General features: G+C 32.9%; 1 protein-coding gene across 32 annotated transcripts in view; it reads left to right on the forward strand.

Annotated features, from left to right (window-relative positions):
- Nucleotides 1-15,472, forward strand: part of LOC105470366 (zinc finger and BTB domain containing 20) — an 814,500-nt gene that overhangs the window by 92,743 nt on the left and 706,285 nt on the right. For 14 of the 32 annotated variants that reach the window (XM_071089354.1, XM_071089280.1, XM_071089352.1 and 11 more), the window contains exon 1: nucleotides 1-15,472. This exon is cut by the window's right edge and continues 39,961 nt beyond it. The exons of 12 other annotated variants lie outside the window; for them this stretch is intronic. The gene's annotated coding sequence lies outside the window, so the exon portion shown is untranslated. 6 more of the 32 variants (XM_071089295.1, XM_071089287.1, XM_071089268.1 and 3 more) reach the window with 3 other exon arrangements.

Genomic DNA, 15,472 nt, shown 5'->3' on the forward strand with positions numbered 1-15,472 from the left:
TATATTTATATACCATATAAATATGGTATATATTTATATTTATACCATATAAAAGACATAAACCCTGAAATTTGTATGACATAATAGGGAGAGGTATACACTTGAAATTAATGTCTTCTGTTGCATAGAAAAAATTTTAGCTTGGATATACTTTCCTGATCATAATGTACAGAAGGGAAACCTAAACAGAGCACCGTGATCACACTGAGATTAGGAGATAGAAATTTAAATTCAGGGAGATGAGGCAGTAGAATTTGCAGGTAGAATACTGGAGGAAGGGAGATATACAGACAAGGAGCTTCAGAAATCTGCAAAAGGATTGCCTTGAGCCTATTGAATGCTGAATATTAAACTGTGCATACTTTGGGTAAACCTCCAGAAGGCCAGCAAAGAACAACCAGAGAGCTGAAGAGGTGAACCACTCCTAGAGCTTTCGGGGATGGGAAGTGTTTGAGTTTTTTTCTGCCAAAGCGGAGAGACTTTGTTAATAGCCAGGGAAAAGAGATCCCAAAAAGGATAATTCTTTTTCAGTAGGGCCTAACAAGCCTGCCCTAATAGAGCTTAAGAATAAGACTCAAAAGAACCAAACTGATTGCAAGCTATTAACCAGCCTGCCAGAAAAATGTCTAATAGTCTAATACTTTGTAAAGGAATTTAACAAAATTCAGCAGTCCAACAACAAAAAGTTTATGATGAATGACATCAAAATAAAATTTACGTTACATGATAAAGCTGGAAAATGTGATATGTAACTGGGAAAAAAATTACCAATGAAAAAACATCCAAAAATGACAGAGATGATGGAATTAGAAGAAAAATATTTTGTAACAGCTATTATAAATATGATCAAGGATTTAAAGGAAAACTTGACTATGATGAAGAGAGAAATGAGTGACATAAAAGGGAACTAAATGGAACTTTTAGAGACGAAAAATATATTTGGAATGAAAAAGTTTACTACATTGGTATAACAGGATATTAGATACTACAGAAAAAGGATTAGTGAATGTGAAGACATAGCAATAGAAACTATCCAATCTGAAGCACACACACAATCTGAGAAAAAAGATTGAAACAGACACACAAATATAACCTCAGAGATTTATGGGACACTACAAAGCAGTTTAACACGTATGTTAGTCCTAAAAAGGAGGTGGGGAAGGAAAGCTGAAAAATTACTTGGATAATGAAAGGCTTTTATATATATATATTTGTGTATATAGTGTATATATATTATATATAGTATATAATATATAGTGTGTATATATGGTAAATAAATAAAAATATATATAGTAAATAAATAAATATGTGTGTGTATATATATATGGAGTCTTGCTCTGTTGCCCAGGCTGGAGTGCAGTGGCGCATCTTGTCTCACTGCAACCTCTGCCTCCTGGGTTCAAGCAATTCTCCTGCCTCAGCCTCCTGAGTACCTGGGACTACAGGCAACCCCCACCTTGCCTGGCTAATTTTTATAATTTTAGTAGAGACGGGGTTTTGCCATGTTGGCCAGGCTGGTCTCAAACTCCTGACCTCAAGTGATCTGCCTGCCTCAGCTTCCCAAAGTGCTGAGATTAGAGGCATGACCCACCATGCCTGGCCACTGAAAATATTTCAGATTTAACTAAAACTATATTTACAAAGATCTAGAGATTTCAATTATAAGTAAGAGGAGAAAAATGAAGGAAATGGCATCAAGACACATGATACTAAAATTGTTGAAAACAATTGATAACAAGAAAATCCCCAAAAGAGACAGGAAATGGAGGCATTACATACAGGAGGAAGACAAAAATATTAAATACTTCTTGTTAGAAACAATACAAACTAGAAGACTTAGAATTTCATTGGTATGGTTTGACTATGTCCCCACCCAAATCTCATCATGAATTGTAGTTCCCATAATCCCTGTGTTGTGGGAGGGACCCATGGGAGGTAATGTAATCATGAGAGTGGTTACCTCATGCTGTTCTCATGATAATGAGTGATCTCTGATGGTTTATAAGGGGCTTTTCCCCTTTTTGCTCAGCACTTCTTGCTGCTGCCATGTGAAGAAGGATGTGTTTGCCTCCTCTTCCGTCATGATTGTACATTTCCTGAGGCCACCCCAGTTGTGCTGAACTGTGAGTCAATTAAACTTCTTTCCTTTATAAATTACCCAGTCTTGAGTATATCTTTATTAGCAGTGTGAGAATGGACTAATATAGACATTTTTAAAATGCTGAAAGATAAAAAGTCAACCTAGAATTCTATAAAATAAAGATTTTTGGAAAGAGAAATCATCACCCACAGACAAGCACTACAAGATGTGTTAATGGAGGTTCTTCAGGAAGAAGGAAAATGAAACCAAGTAAGATGGAAATTTATAATAACACAAAGTAAAGAGGAGTACCAGAAATAGTAAATACATGAGTAAATATAGCATACTTTTTTCTTTTAAAATTTTATTTAAAAGATAACTCTTTGCAGCAAAATAATTAACAGTGTATTGTGGGTTATATAGTAGATGTTTGACATAAATTACATAAATAATTGGAGCAGGGAAATAGAAATGTTTTGTTGAAATGATCTGATATTATATATGAAGTGGTATATTATTATTTCAAGGTAGCCTTGATAAGTTAAAGTTACATATTGTAAACCTTACAATAATCATTACAAAATAAAGAGATATAACGATAAGGCCAAAATAGAGATAAAATGGAACATTGGATACTCAACTAATTCAAAAGAAGGCAGACCAAGAGAAAAAAAAAATAAAGAACACATGAGACAGAAAAGACATACGAAGTTAAAGTTAATGGATTTAAACCTATATCAATAAATGCAATGACAAAAATTGCAGTCAATAATTGCAATGACAGTTGCAATAGCAGCTCATCCACCAGGGGTGTTGGAGAAGACAGAAGGATGATGAAATGGTGTTGACTGTTTTGACTCTATAATAATTTTGAAAAATATGTTTAAGTAATTAGAATATGTAGATTATTTTTATTCTAAACAGAGAATTTATACAAGCACATATATTCTGGAATAGATAAGCTCAAAGTATGCTGCAACAGAATGACTCCAACTCCTTGAGGCTCTCATTAGACACAAACCTGTTATTGTTAAGTAGCTATGTCTCAATCCAAATTTTCTGGCTAAGAAAAAGAGAATAAATTCTTTCTTATTCTACTTCTTTGCTCCTCCTTTTCTCATATTAAGCCCAAACACCCTATAATGAAATATGGATAACCACTTACGTAAATGGTATAACAAAATTGAGATGGTAAGATTTGGCTACTAAAGATCTAGGTAGCTTTATGATTTATTATTTTCTGGATATAAACAGAAGATCCTCCTGATGCTATCCACATACCCTCAGGCAACCATTAGTATAGTTTGGTATTTTAAAAATGACTTTTGAAGAGAAGACACTTTTTAAAATGCAAAAATGGCAACATATAACACATATTATTCTATAAGCTAACTTTTTAAAATGCAAAAATATGAAGATGCTTGTTTTTCAAGTATTTATGTGTATCAGTGCCCATGACTCTTTGCAAATCATGCATGACTTGTATGATTATTTCTTTAGGATAAAATCATTGCCAGGTTGCAGGGGCATGAGTGAGCACATATAGGGTTATGATGCATATTGCCAGAATACTCTTCAGAAATGCTTTACCTCTCACAGGATTGTGTTAGTTTCTCTACCCTCTCATTGATACTAAACATTTTCAGTCTAAGCCAAGGTAAAAAGTGATACCCATGACCTTTTCATTTTGTATTTCCTTTATTTTTTGAGTATCTCTTTATATGTTTACTAGTCATTTGAACTACTGTGAAATTTCTATTCACTTACTTGCATGTTTTTTATTCTGCTGTAAAAATGTTTTACATACTCCCATACATGCTTATATGTATCTCATTATTTTGTAAGACTGTAATTTAAAGATATTCCCTTTTTGATATATATAAAATATTTTCACCCTTTGGCATTTGACTTCTAACTTTTATGTGGAATTATTTACTCTAAAGATGTTTTCAGTTTTTATGTAGTCATATCTCTCAACTTTTTGAGGTTTCTTTACCTTGGATTATGCTAAGGAACATTTTTCTACCCCAAAGCTATGAAAATATTCTTAGTGTTTTCTTATAATACGTTTATTGTATTGTTTTCTATAATTAATTTCAATGCTCTGTATTTATTTTAGTGTATGAATTTCACTTGCTTAGCTAATGAAGTAAACATGAGCCAGCAAAAGATTATGAAACATGGTAAACTTCTGTGATTGATAATGATAAAGTTATAATATTAATAGAAAAATAAAAAATGACATTCATTGAGCTTTTATTGTCTTCTAGGGACAGTGTTTTTAAAATTCTTTATCTTTACAACAATGCGATATGTTAGATATTCGTATCTCTATTATCTCATTGTAACGGTGAAGAAACAGATTCAGTAGCTAACCCTGATTTTTCATACTGGGTGTTTGCTATCTATTGTCATATAACAAATTACCAGAGACTTAGCAGCTTAAAACAACAAACATTAATCTTACTATTTCTGTGGGTCAGGAATTTGGGGGCTGCTTTACTGGGTGCTTCTAACTCAGAGCCTCTTATAGGTTGCAGTGAAGGTATTGGCCAGGTCAGTGGTCATCTAACGAATAGAGAAATCTGTTTCCAAAATGGCTTAATCCTATGGTTCTCGGTAGGAAGTCTCAGTTTCTGACCACAAAGTCCGCTCTGTAAGGCTGCTTGAATGTCCTTATGACATGACAGTTGGTTTCTCCCAAGGCTAGTGGTCAGTGAGAGAGAGAGGTTACCAGGAGGGAGCAAAATATTGTAAGTTAGAGGGAGCAAAAGTTTGTAAATTAAAATTACTCTGTGGCTATATATATTAGTGATAAGAGAAAGAAGTCCAACAAACTGGGACCTTCATTGTGTACATGGCTTTGTCTCAAGGAGCCCCTGGAATGTTTTTCTGCTGTCAGGAATACATGGACTCCTATAAAAGTTTTGATTTCTATAAGAACTCAGACCTGAGGTTGAAGACCTTCTACATGAATTAGCAGGAGAATTGAGGCAAGTCCTAACCCTTCTTATAATTAATTTCTGCATTTTCCTGATGCCTGTAAGTCACTATAAGAGTAAAGTACTGAGTGTGAAAAGCATAAAGAGCTAAGAAAAATCAAAATTATTGTGTTACTTTTATGAATACATGTAGGGATATTAATCATCCCACTATGGACCAACCTGGGAGCCATTCCTAGTTTTTTATTTGTTTTATGATTTATAATAATCAGAGTGTCAAATCAGTTGATTTTGTATTATCTAAGTAATTGTTGCTTGCACGATAATGGTTGACCTTAAATATTCCTCCTGTTTGGCAAATAATTAATTATGCATTATTAATTTTCACTGAACTATGTAGTCTTAGCCTAGAGAGACTCAAAATAGAACATGCTGTAGTGTTCTAATGGAATACTTGACTGGGAAAAGATTTGAGTTGGGGTTCTAATGCTGCTACTGAGTAAGTGCAAAAATGTGAGATAATTCATACCATCTATCTAAGCCTAAGTTCTTCATTTTTAATATTAAGACGTTAGTTGAGAAGCTTACAAACTTGCTATGATTCAAATTGTTGAGCTTAAATTAAAAAAGTTTAAAGAATAATTAAACTGGATGACTATTCAGTGCTTTCCCGGAAATACAAATGAAAAAGAACAACCTATGTTGAAAGTTGACATGGTGGCTTTTATTGCTCCCTATAAACAGATCATTTGATATTTTTATCATAATAAGAAGTATTTTTTCACAGCTATTTCTCTATAGTTTGTGTCTTCATAAGTTGAGTCATAGGCTTTCTGTCTTGGGTGTGTGAAAAGCATTGTGTATTTTTCAATGCCTCACATGTTAAAATTTGGAATATTTAATTTTACAAAGCAGATATTGATTAATGGGAGACAGTCGGCTACGATTATGCCTACAGAGTAAAGAACTAATTTAAACAATTTAACATGAAAGCCCAATTTAATTGAAATTGCAATCATTCGTAGTTTATGGGAGAGTTTTTTGCAATGTAGTGATAAACCAACCACAAACTAAACCCAATAAAATCTTTGCAACGTGTCCTAATACCAATACATTCTGTTGTTTTCATCCTTTCTTCCTCTTTATTTTTCTGGATATTATCATCTTAATCTCTTAGAAGTTTGATTCAGAATTTAAGTATCAGACTGGTTTATAGGGCATTCAAATAATATAAGCAGAGAACAAATTATTCGCAGGTTTCAATACGGAAATTCTTAAATTATAGAATGTATATGTATTCTAATGAAAGTTAGGATGAAATACAGTAGAATCTCTTCAATAAATGTAAGTTGATATACACATTTAATTTACACAAATTTAACTATATGCATTCATTTAAAAAAGAAATTTATATCAAATTATTGAGCAAGTACTCTCACTATTCCACTTAAATAAGCTCTTGCTGATTAGTGAACTCACCGCTCTGAGAGAGATTGGAGTTATGATTGGCTTCCATCCCTGTTTACTTCTCAGGATGTGGGCATCTTGCCATTCTGAATGGTTCTAATATTTGATGACACCCAAAAATACATAGCTTTGACCTAAAACCAATTCAGTTACTTTATATGGTTTTGAACTGAAATAAAAGCAAAACAAATAAACAAGAAACAGTTCCAATGATGAAGGAAAAGAAAAGCTCTGTTGGATTCATAGGGAGAAGATTTATAGTCTCCAATGTGTTACATCTTTTAAAGGGATAGATAAAATATTTTAAAGTCACTATTTCTCGTTTGGATTTCACAGGAAAACAACATAGGCTTTGTTTTGTACTTCTTTATCTGTGGTTAACAATATTTAGTTCAGGGTGAATTACTATTCTTGAAAGGGGAGCTAAAATGGCTAAACCACAGCAGAGAGAATTATAGGCAATGATGTCAGCATTCAGATTAGCCTTCACTGTGGGTTTTAGTGAAGAGTACAAAAAACTGAAGAGTACAAAAAACTGAATGACCATAGAGATTGATTAGCTATAAAGATTTTTGAAATTAATTAAAAATTCAATTAAAGAAAATTGTTATTAATAAAAACAATTCAAACATCAAAATGTTTACAGTGCTCATTTTACAGTGATGGGATTCTGAATAATTTTATTTTCTGAAATTTCTAGCTTTTTGCATTTTCTGAGTTTCCTATAATAGCATTTATTGTTTATAGTGAAAATTAGATATACCTCAAACATGATAACAAAACTCTCAGTAATTTAAATTTATGATTTCTTAAATTAGCTCACTTTTGTGTGTGTGTGTGTGTGTGTAGGATAATCAGTGATAGGAATGAAAACTTGACAAGCTTCTTCATGAACAAGATATTTGTCTTTTAGTTAAACTTTGCAGGAAGATGAATTTCCATTTATTATTAGAGCATAATTATAATCTCATCTCTTTAACTCCATATTTCTTTAGTATACGAGATAGTACTGTGGTCTAGTCACTTTTTTTTTTTTTTTTTGAGAAAGAGTCTCACTCTGTCACCTAGGCTGTAGTGCGCTGGCGCAATTTCCACTCACTGCAACCTCTAACTCCCTGGTTCTAGCGATTCTCCTGCCTCAGCCTCCCGAGTAGCTGGGATTACAGGCATGTGCCACCATGCCCAGCTAATTTTTGTATTTTTATTAGAGACAGGGTTTCACCATGTTGGCCAGGATTGTCTGGACGGACCTCGTGATCTGCCCACCTAGGCCTCCTAAAGTGCTGGGATTACAGGCGTGAGCCACCGTGCCTAACCACACTTTTATCTTTAGAAAGTTTTATATATCATTAAATTGTGGCTAAAGTCTTATCAATTAGGATTTCACTGGTATCGTTTGACTCTGTGTCCCCACCCAAATCTCATGTTGTATTGTAATCCCTAATGTTGGGGGAGGGACTTGGTGGGAGGTGATAAGATCATGGGTGCGGATTTCCCCCTTGCTGTTCTCATGATAGTGAGTGAGTTCTCACCGAGATCTGGTTGGTTAAAAGTGTGTAGCACTTCCCTCTTCACTTTCTCTCTCCTGCTCTTCCATGGTAAGCCATGCTTGCTCCCCCTTCACCTTCTGCCATGATTGTAAGTTTTCTGAGGCCTCCCAGCCATGCTTCCTGTACAGCCTGTGGGACTGTTAAATCAGTTAATCCTCTTTTCTTCATAAATTACCCAATCGGAGGTAGGTCTTCATAGCAGTGTGAAACTAGATGAAGACAGAAAGTATAATTCTAAATGTATGATAATTCTTTGGAAAAAGAACTTGCTGAAATTTGTCTTACAAAAAACGGGTTTGTCAAACACAAAGATACTATGGCCAGCATTTCCAGAATGATTTCTCGCCAGTTTAGGAGAACAAACTATTTTAGGAGAACAAACTATTATAACTGTAACAACATTAATTCCTGTCCCAACAATTTACTAATCAACAGCTCTTACTTCCTATGAATATCTATGTATTCATTTAAAAAAGAACCTCTTCATATTAATCCTGGCCCCTCTTAGCTTTAATTTGTTGGTCTCTAAACTCCTGCCCATCTATCATATCAGCTTAAGCATCACTTTCTCAGTGAAATATTCCCAAGCATGTCAATTTTTTTTTCCTCAGATGCTATCATGGAATCTCATTTTTCTCTCCAAAATCTATTTATAATTATATAATAATTTTACAATTATTGATTAATGTCTGTTTCCCACAAGGCATTAGTAATATGAAAACAGAATTGTGTCTGCTTTTTTCTTCTCATTGTCACCATAGGAACTAACATACTACCCAAAATATAATAGGACCTTAATAGTCATTTAATTATTATCTAAATGTCTGAATGAATTATTGAGTGAATGTACCTAGCAAAAATATTTAGCCAAGATACCTTAAGCTTTAAGTTTTAGTATTGGGGTAAAATTTCTGTTAAGTCATTAATAATTTAAATAACAGCATTTTGGAATTTCTGAGTATTGGAATTGAAGCTTACACCTGAAATTGAAGATTGTGCTAAAAAATGATAGATCATTATTTTAAAAACAAAAATTTGTAATTTTGTCTTCTTATGATTTTGGATTGACTTTGTTTTTCTGTTGTTTCTAATAGAGTTGTAGAGTAGCTTTCATCTTATTACCATCCTTTTATTGTTACCCTTTTCTGTAGGGAAAACTACACAGTGATATTTTAACCATATGTCCGTATCAGTGGACATATTGATCATAGCCTTTAATCAGAACTGTCATATGCACATAAAAGTTTTGGTAAAAAGTTCCCTAAGTTTACATGCCAGTTAGCCTGTATGCGTGAGATGGTGTGTGACTGCATATTTATGGTAGGGATTATAGAAAGTGAAATAAAAGTTAAGAAATCATTGAGAGATTCAGAGGACCCATAGGAATGCATATATTCTTAAAGTATCATAATTAATAAAATATATTAAAATTGTTTTTATATAAACAAACATAAAAGTGTTTGATAATATAATTCTAGTTTTGATTTCTAAGATGAAGAGAGCTTAATTCATTCACTTAATCATATATTTATCAAATGTCATACATGCCCCTAAATAATGTAAGTCTAAGTTAATGAATTTCATATTTTATCATAAAAAACCCTTTTGAAGGGAGCTTTAGATATGAGAGACAAATATTTACTTATAATTTCATAAAATATGCATAATTTTAACTAGTCATATAAAATAATATTTTAATTTACTAATATTAATTTTCAATCCTAACTTTGTGAAAGTTTTATTCATATTCTTCACATACATTTATAAAATTAGTACCTTTTCAGTGTTTTCTGAACCACATCATTTTTGGTTTTACCTAAGTTATTTCAGTTATAACATGTTTTAAATTCATCTTTGATACTATCACTTAAAATTTCATCAGAAGACACAAATACCATTTCCATAACTTTATGGGAATTTTTTCAACACTTGTTCTTTAAGCATATATTTATGATCTCTACTATATAACGATATAATCTTTTGGCTATTTTATATGATGTTTGCGAGGCATATTTAAATCAGCATCTAACATTTGCAATTGTGAAAAAAGATTCCAGAAATAAAAACTAAACTTGTATTACATTTTATTTTGCCTCTATTTTTAACTATTCTAGCCGATTGACCTGTAAAGCCGTGACAAACCAATACCAATTGAGGTCATTTCTTGCTAATAAATCTTTCCTAAATAGTGCTTTGTTGTTTATAAGAAAGTAATTGGAAGTGTGGCCCATAATATGAGAGTCTTTCTTCTGAGAAATAACATTGACTAAACAGTTTGCCTTATACCGGTTGAGCATCCGTAATCTGAAAATCTGAAGTAACATACTCCAAAGCCCAAAACTTTTTGAGCACTGCCATGATTCCAGAAGTGGAAAATTTCACACCTAACTGTACTTGAGAGGTGCACAAAATTATTATAAAATATTGTACAAAATTACTTTCAGGCTACATATATAAGGTATATGTGAAACATAAATTTTGTGTTTAGACTTGGGTTCTATTGTAAGAATATTTCATTATGTGTATGCAAATATTCTAAACTCTGAAAACATCTGAAATATGAAACACTTTGGATAAGGAATACCCAACTTGTATTCTGAAATATATTTAGTCAATACTTGTTCTTTGTCTAGGTGCTAGAAATACAAAAGTAACCACCAGATACTCCTTTTCTTTGAGAATGTATGGTATAGTGGGAGAGTCAGGCAGGGCATTGGACATTTTCAGTATCCTATAATAATTGCTGTTGAGTGATAATTTCTCTCTATATATACCAGAGAGGTATAGAGTCACAAGAAGGGCCACTTAACCCAAGTCAGGGAAGACTTCTTACAGGACATGATGGCTAACAGAGCACTGAAAAGCTGAGTAGGAATTAGCCAGAGTTACAAGTATTAAGTGTCTTATAAGAAGAGAAACAGCTTATTAACAAGCTTAGCATTAAAAAAAAAAGTATATGACAGGTTCACGGGTTTGCATATCGTTCACATAGTTCAGTATGAATGGAGTAAGTTTGGAGGTTCAAGTATGTGTACCTGTGAAAGGTGAGGTTGTAGAAGCAAGCTAATACATGCATGGATTGCTATAAATCCTTTTTTACATAGAAGCCTTTAATAAATACTGTTTTATATATCATCCAAAAATTACTGTTTTAAGACAAGTGCTAAATAAATGCTCAATTTAAGTGTAAATAACAATTTAAAAATAGTCACATCTTTATAAACAAAGGGCAAATTGTTGGTTTCACTTCCTATTTGTGTGAGAAAAGACTAATGGATGACCTTTCACAATAGTCCTTAATACATAAACTTTGTGAGAGTAGCGACTGTGAATTTGATTCATTTTGTGAAGCTTATGGTTGCTTTGAAATGTACATAGTGATAATCACCTCAACATTTGTTTTAATTTAGTCAAGATTATTTATCTTACCTGAAATGACAGACATTTCTGTTGGGATACTATTATGATTATCATTATGATTTATCAGTATAAATCTTATAAACCCAAGGCCCTGACTTTGACATAGGATTTAAACTACATTAAATAGGCAGACCTTGAAATGGTCTCAAAATGAGTTGTTGCATAGGCTTGTGTGGGAACTTTTCTATCTGAGTCAAACCAGGTCAGGAATATAAAGCTAACTGAATTGAGATAGAAATAGTAGATTTGTGTGTATGTGAAGATGTGATCCAATTAAGAAAAGATTTAGGATTTAATTTAGAAAATTTTGTTAGCTTTTTTTTTTTTTTTTTTTTTGAGACGGAGTCTCGCTCTGTTGCCCAGACTGGAGTGCAGTGGCGCGATCTCGGCTCACTACAAGCTCCGCCTCCCAGGTTCACGCCATTCTCCTCAGCCTCCCGAGTACCTGGGACTACAGGCGCCCGCCATCATGCCCGGCTGATTTTTTGTGTGTTTTTAGTAGAGACGGGGTTTCACCGTCTTAGCCAGGATGGTCTCGATCTCCTGACCTCGTGTTCTACCTGCCTCGGCCTCCCAAAGTGGTGGGATTACAGACGTGAGCCACCGTGCCTGGCCAGAAAATTTTCTTAGCTCTTAATAATTATTAGTTTTGTTTATTACAAAATCATGAATATAGCATCTCTGGGACTGAGGAATTATCACAATTCCAGGTCATTGTGTGGAATGCAGGCCTTGTAAACAATTTCATTATGCATGAAGTTAACTTTAGTATAGTGAAAGCTGTTCACCACCAAATTAGATCCTGAAACTGATTTGCTTGTGTTTATCTCAACCAACCGTCATTTAAGAGGATACAGTATATATAGTATGTCTGGGTTAATATGTTTTACATAAATTGCAGATTGTTTACATTTATTAAATTTTGCATTATTCATTGTTACCTTTCTATTTCCAATTCACAAAAATGTATCAGTAGTTTAAAGTAGATTCATTAAAATATAAAAATATGAAAATTCTAACAATAATTTACAATAATGATTATAAGTATAAATAGTGAATAGTTTTCTGGAGCAATAAAATGTACATTTAATAAGTGCTGGGAGAAGTGAGCATGCAAGTGGAAGGATTTCGTACAATCGGCTTAAGAAGCACAAATAGAAAGCCCAGTGACAAATACCAGCAGTCCTTTTTCTTCCTGGTTTCTCTGGTTCCAAGTATGTTGTCTTTTCTCAAACTTTGTCAAATAATCAAAGGAAGCTATTGAAACTTTGTTTTTGCCATTTTACTGTTTTCTGGTACAAAATAGGTGACTTTTATTACTAAAGGTGAAAAGATCAAAACTACAAAGACTTCATTCAGAATTGTACTCCTCATAGCAAAAACAGTTACAAGTAATGTGCAGGATTGCTTCAAAACTAGTAAATCAGCCTCAAAGATGATGACAAGTATGTTCAGTGGGAAAGCAGAAGAAAGTATTGATAAAATTCCTTTATCATACCAAATTGTTGGATTTTGCATTATATCAACATATTACTGTATTGTGGAAAAACGGATACTATCTAATGTATGTGGTAGCAGATAATTAAATTTTAAGTTGGAAGGTCTAAATAAGCTCTTGGCATTTGTTCTGTGAATATGTGAAGAAATGCTTGATGACGTTTGTTTTTCTTATCACTGAAAACCCATACTCTATAATAGATATTTGTGTGTGTTTGTTTTTAATAATTATTTCCTGAGCTGTGATGTTGATTGAGAACGTGTCATTGTGACAGTATGGAGAACCAGACTTGCCCATAGCAAGGAGAGGGAGGTTTTTACGTGAATGGAAATGTTGTTTTTTAAAGTTATTTCATAACCTACATTTTGCAACTATGAATGAAAAAATGAAAAAATATTTCTTCATAATACTTGTTAATCCTATAAAAACTATTCCTATAGTTTCAAGTAGTTTTATTAAGTCATACATATCAATCCTTCAGTAGCCTTGACCTATTAATTTAAGATCAACAAGATTTTTAGTTGAGGACAAGATAGCAGAATTTCTTTAGAATATAAATTTTGGTACCTATGGCTCAATGATCATTGAGAACATGACTCTTACCCAAAATTTGATGTGTTTACTCATTTGGGGGGGAAATAATTGATGCCACATTATTAAGCCCTTTTAAAAATAATCTCCGGGTGCAAAACATGAAGAAATACTTTTTTTTCTAACAACTTTATAGAACTGAGTGCTGTCAAAAGATGAATTAAGAATCCATTTTTTCTCCATCTTCCAAGTTAAGACCTTCAACGTTTTAGGTTTGTGTGTAATAGAATTTTTGACTTAGCATCTGTTACATTTTGAAGGTAGTCTTCAGTGAGAAACCTTTTCATAACCTCTGGGTTGATGCTTGTTGCAAATTATCTAGAACTACCTGACAGAGCCATCTCGAATTCAGTATTAATCTCAGTGACCTCGAAGTATGTCATGATTTTCTGATTCAGTAAAAAAACAAAGAGATTTTAAAATTATTTTTCTGGATAAAAATTTCACCTGATCTATGGCTCACACAATTTATCACTGAGCCAGTTAGAGGTACCTTGATGAAAGATTGTAAACAATGGCATTCCTCCAACTAAAACTGGTGGTCCACATGCTTGTTGAACCCTCATCAAGTGATCTAGCAGGTGCCAACAGTTTGAGAACAGTCTTATAATCTTAAAATATGAGGAGAAAAAAGAAGTAGAGAAAAAGATTTGGATCAGAATTAGAATTTAGGGAAAGAATATGTCAGTAGTATAATTAAAGAAATAATCTATTCTGAAAATATTTACTTTTTAAAAGGGAGGGCTAAATAATTTATTTACATTCTCTTTCTCTCTTATTTGGTTTTTCTTTTCCTGTTATAAAACTCTTCCATGTTAGTGCTGTTCTGAAGAACTTTATAACACCATGAATTTGACTGGATTGATTGCATTTTACTGTTTGCCATTTTTTTTTCTTTAAGGAGTCTTAAGGTTAGTGCAGACAATAACAATATCTGTAAATAAACTTCTAATAAATTCATTGTAGAAAGGTGTAGTGTCTTCATAGTTTTAAATATATGACTTTTTATTTGTTTAATTAAAATGAAATCAGCTATGTAATCTTACTTATAAAAATGATGTATGCTTATTGTAGGAAATTCGGCCACTACAGGAAAATTATATAGACAAAAAATTACTTGTTTTTTAATGTTTCATATCTATGTAAAAATATGTATTTGTTTACATGCAGATATAAATAGGAACATATACTACATGTTTTGTAGTTTATTGGCATTAGATATAGAGAAATTGAATAAGAATGTTCAATGTGACTAACTTAATGAATGGGATTCACGAGTTATTACAGGAAATTGTATGTTGGGTCCCGCAGAGGCTTTTGTGGTCCTGCGTATGGCATGAAGATACTTCATTAAGGTTAACATCTATCACAGGAATGCTAAGTATGATTTGCTGCTGTATATCCTGTCTCATGGGTATAGCACATTGCTGGCTGCGATTGATGTTTAAAGAGTGTTCTTCCTTTTCCTTATTCATAGGCATACCATTTCCTTTCTGTAACACCTACCGGTTTTACCAGTGCAGAGCAGCAGGAGCTCTAATGGCAATACCACCTACAAGTGAGTGCATACTGTGAGCCAGTCATTGTTCTGGATTCTTCTTAAGCATTATTTCATTTAATTCTCACAGTATCCACATAATGTAGTTATTCTGCCCATTTTGGGGATGAGGAAAATGAAGTTTAGATTGAAAGTAGCTTGTGTTCTTGATAACTTTGTTAAACAGTCTTAATAAAATACTATCTCAGGTATGTTTTAAACTTGGCACTGCCAAATATGATTTAATTGGTGTAAGGCAGGTCTTTGGCATTGGTATGTTTTAAAAGGTTCCCAAGCCATTCTTACAGTAGCCGCCATTGGAAATCACTGATATAGATAATAACCAATTTCATTTTTTGCAAAAGTTTAATAAGTAGTCATTAAAGT

This window comes from Macaca nemestrina, chromosome 2 (genome assembly GCF_043159975.1).
Source record: "Macaca nemestrina isolate mMacNem1 chromosome 2, mMacNem.hap1, whole genome shotgun sequence".
NCBI classification, from domain to species: Eukaryota; Metazoa; Chordata; class Mammalia; order Primates; family Cercopithecidae; genus Macaca; species Macaca nemestrina.